Source organism: Hippocampus comes, unplaced genomic scaffold (assembly GCF_001891065.2).
Source record: "Hippocampus comes isolate QL1 unplaced genomic scaffold, H_comes_QL1_v1.1 scaffold214, whole genome shotgun sequence".
NCBI classification, from domain to species: Eukaryota; Metazoa; Chordata; class Actinopteri; order Syngnathiformes; family Syngnathidae; genus Hippocampus; species Hippocampus comes.
This window is the reverse complement of record NW_017804875.1, coordinates 663,694-667,546: the sequence shown is the minus strand read 5'-3', so window position 1 is coordinate 667,546 and position 3,853 is coordinate 663,694. Positions and strand designations below refer to the sequence as shown.

General features: G+C 47.7%; 1 protein-coding gene across 4 annotated transcripts in view; it reads left to right on the top strand.

Moving 5' to 3' along the window:
* Nucleotides 1-454: 454 nt before the first annotated feature.
* Nucleotides 455-3,853, top strand: part of zmym2 (zinc finger, MYM-type 2) — a 19,952-nt gene continuing 16,553 nt past the window's right edge. For 2 of the 4 annotated variants that reach the window (XM_019880177.1, XM_019880158.1), the window contains exon 1: nt 455-961. The gene's annotated coding sequence lies outside the window, so the exon portion shown is untranslated. Of the gene's footprint in view, nt 962-1,899; nt 2,175-3,853 lie in introns of those variants that run through there. The other 2 variants (XM_019880168.1, XM_019880187.1) reach the window with 2 other exon arrangements.

The following is a 3,853-nucleotide window of genomic DNA, read 5'->3' as shown; positions in this document are numbered from 1 at the left end:
CTCCCGATTCGATCACTTGAAGCCACCAGGTGCGGCCATGTTGTGCACTTGAACGCACCCCTCGTCACACTTAAACACAAAGTTTGTTCGTATTTATTTACCGTCACCTCACTATAACCGAACGCGTGCTGTCGTCCACTCTGGCCAGATGTTTTTGTTTTTAATTCCCAGAATGGATGGTAAACTCTGTCACCCCGGATCCTGAACTCCGAGCACTGCGATAGGTTCGACTCTAGCGTCGACGTCGACAGCGTTCAAATGTGAGGTTAAACGGCAGATGTGCTCACTCGGGCCAAGGTTAAAGCTTCCTAATGGGGCCAATTTAATTGCCAGTTCGGTGACACGGTATGCGCACGCGCAGGACCTGAAGGAGGAAGGGAGGAGTGGGGGATATTGGATGATTGGAGTGTGGCTCGGGGACGGAAATCAAGAGCTCCCACTCTGCTTGGATTTCCCAAAGTTTTCGCAAGGCACTTCCGGGTTAGATTTGTGTCGTTATTTCGTCTTTTAAGCGTCGCAGTTTCCTTTATATTGGGTTCATAATGTCTTGAATTTTAATCCGTCAAGTAATTTAGTGTGAGTCCGCCTTTAAAAATTAAAGGCGTCAATCTTCCGTGTCCGTTCAAAATGGCTGCCGCACTTTTTTTGTTTGCGAGAAGGTGAATGAAGAATGGACGGTCGTTTTGAGTTTTTAATTGCGTTTCCCGACAAAACAACGTCGTCATAGTGTTTCAGTGGTGGAAGTAGTTTGATAGCATCCATTTGATACTAAACGCGTTGGAGACTCGCGTTTGCACGTCACGTGAAACCTCCCGACCACTAAATGGGTCGTGAGTGAGGCGTCTGCCTCGCCGACAATCTCAGAGCGTGGAATTGGTTGGTGTTGCGTAGTACGCATGCGCCTTCCGGGATTAATGTCAAGGCACAAAAGTGGCGCTACACCGTGTCGAGCTGTACTCCGGTAAGAAACACCCTCGTCTCTTTCAAATTCCCTCTCACTTTTCGTATATTGCTTCTCAAAGCCCCCAAAGTGGAAAGTTTGGACAACTTTTTTTGTCGTCGCTTGGCCTCGCTGGGCCTCCCCTTACCTCCGGCCGCCCGCGTGTCTTGACACAGGCGACGAGGAGACACGTTAAAGAGTTGAATGTGAACGATGTGTGTCCCCAGTATTGTTCATTTGGGAGCCCTAATGGCGGACGCTAGGCACTAGTTTCCCACTGGGTGGCGACGGTGGTAATGGTGTAACGAGGGGGAGGGAGGGCTCTTGTTATGTTGATGGATATTGCCTTCGTCTTCCTAAAAAATCATGAACGATACGGTGGCTGGCGTCGCTTGTTTACCGCCGCATGACACAATCGAATCCCGGTTCATGTGATACGTAACGCCGGCGGTGGGGGGTGGCCGTGGTGCTGTGGAAGGGCGCCCCTACCGGAGGCTCGGTGCCATCGCAGCCTGATTGCGCCATGGTTGGCGGCGAACTTCTCAATTAAATCAGGTAGACCCCGAAATGGCATTTGAATCCCACCTTCGGGTTAGGTTTTGCTCCATTTGAGCCCTTTTCACGCGGGTAGATGGCGTCTTGTGACGTCGCAAACCTCGGTTATTGTGCGCGGTTGCCCACAATGGCGCAGTTTGACCACGTTTCTCGGTGGACCCACGCACACACACAAGTTGGGATAACCCCCCTCAGTGAGGATGAGTTTGCACAGTTTTAAAGTTTTTGGACCAACCAAGTTGGTTTCGGGCGGGTGCGTTCGACCATCCATCGAAGGTCGGAATTGGTGATAAAGGCTCGCCCCAGAGAGTTGAACGTGGCGCGACTTGTGTCTGTTTCCCCGCGCGCGCCAGTGCGTACACACACACACACACACACACACACACACACACACACACACACACACACACACACTTAAAATAACCGGAACGGACGCCATTTGCAATGTGGGCACGCTTTTGACGCCCGTTGCTGCTACCCACTCCTCTTGCCTCTGTGTTTTTGTTTAGCGCCAGTCGTGCAAATGACGTCACTGAGGCACCATGACGACATGCTCGGGCGACCTGGTGATTACGTCACAATGCTGTGGGGGAGGGGGTTATTTGAGGGCTATTTTTGATTCACGTGTTCTGCATTGCAGCCAGCTATCCACTAAACTGCAGAGAGAGTCGGGCACCTGGTGGAGACAAGTGGTATGCTCGGGAAGAGGCTTTTATTTGTACGTGTCTTTATTGTCATAATAATGTTTAGAATTTACTCATCGTGAGTGGATGTGTTCATTTGCTCAATTGTAGAGAGTGCCTAGCATCGGTGTGAGACATTTACAAGGGATTTGGTCTTTATTTTTACAAATGTCTTGCAAATCCCATTTTGATCTTTTATATTCACGTTTGTTGCGTACCTCATATTCTTCAGTTGGGCTTGCTACTCCACTGGTGCCTGCTTAGCATACATTTTGGGGTAAGACGTTTACGAGGGGAGAGGCCTTTTTAAAAATACAATTTCAGCCTTCACAGACAGCGACATTTGCTTCTGTTTACCAGACATGTTTTAAAAGCATGCGCTCAGGACTGTGCCGTGCCTCTGGAAATACGACGACATACGAGTCGATCAGTAACGTTGCTAAGCGGGGAATCCCGCGCTGTACATTTTATTCATAAGCAAGGTATAGGCGGCAGTTAGTTCATCGTAACAAACGCCTTTTCACCATTTTGTGGGGGAAATCTGGTCATTGTAATGAAGTTTACGTTATTCATGTATTCGTTGTAAGCAATATCGGCAAATGGAAAATGAACTACGTGAAATAGGGACTTTGAAATGGGTACATTATAGGGGTGAAAACGTAAAAGGGGTACGTTGAAAAGAGGTTTGACTGTAGTTGTTTAATGGCTGTCTCACGGGTGTTTGTGTGTGTGTGTGTGTGTATAATGTGTGTATGTCTGTTTTTTTTATTGGTGTATTCAATATTCTATTGCGCATTTCCTTGATGCTTGATGCAATGACACGGTGTCGTTTGGTGTGAGGCGTGAACTGGGGTGAGTCTTATTTGCACAAGATCTGCAAATTATGTAATGTGGTGTCAAAGTGTTGATAATTTTTTGGGGGGGTATATTAAGTAATGTATAGAGTGGACTTAGTTTCTCAACTGCAGAAAGCAGACGGCGACCTTGAATGTAAGATGTTTACTGTTGGTGAGGACTTAATCTGTGCAAATGCATTAACTCACTAAATATATGGTGGAAATGTTTAGCTTGCTTTGACTTGCAACGATCAGGCGTTTTGTCTTTAATATTTTTCTTTAAAAAAATCAGCTTTACAGTTGCCATGTCTGCCCTTATTGTGGTCAAGGCATATACTTTGCGGCGTAGTTTCACACACAAATGTGTTTTTGTATATTAAATATTACAACGTGTGAGCTGTTTAGTATGCTATGCTCAAGAATCGTCCAGCATAGTTGTTTGTTGCACAGGTGAGCTTTACAGATGCCACGGCTACTGTTGACCATTTCCGGCCCCTTTCACACTGCCTTTAAAAGCCCCTCCCCCACTGACATGTCATTATCATGTTAAAGGGCACAGTCACAGCGTACACTTAATCGGCTGTGTTCTGTGTGAAAGCCACATGCACTGGCGGCCATTTTGTGGACACTGTCAGTCATTGAGGTAAATCACAGTCGTAGCATACCACTCAGGAAACGGGGGGTGAGGGGATTTGTTGACTGGACGTGAGGTCAATGTGTGCGTGTGTGAGCGAAAACATCAGCTTCCTGCTCCCAAGCATGGCGGGTCACACTTCCTGTCACATGTTCACCCCCCCCCCCCACCCCCATGGAGGATCGTTTCTCCCTTCCAAATGGCC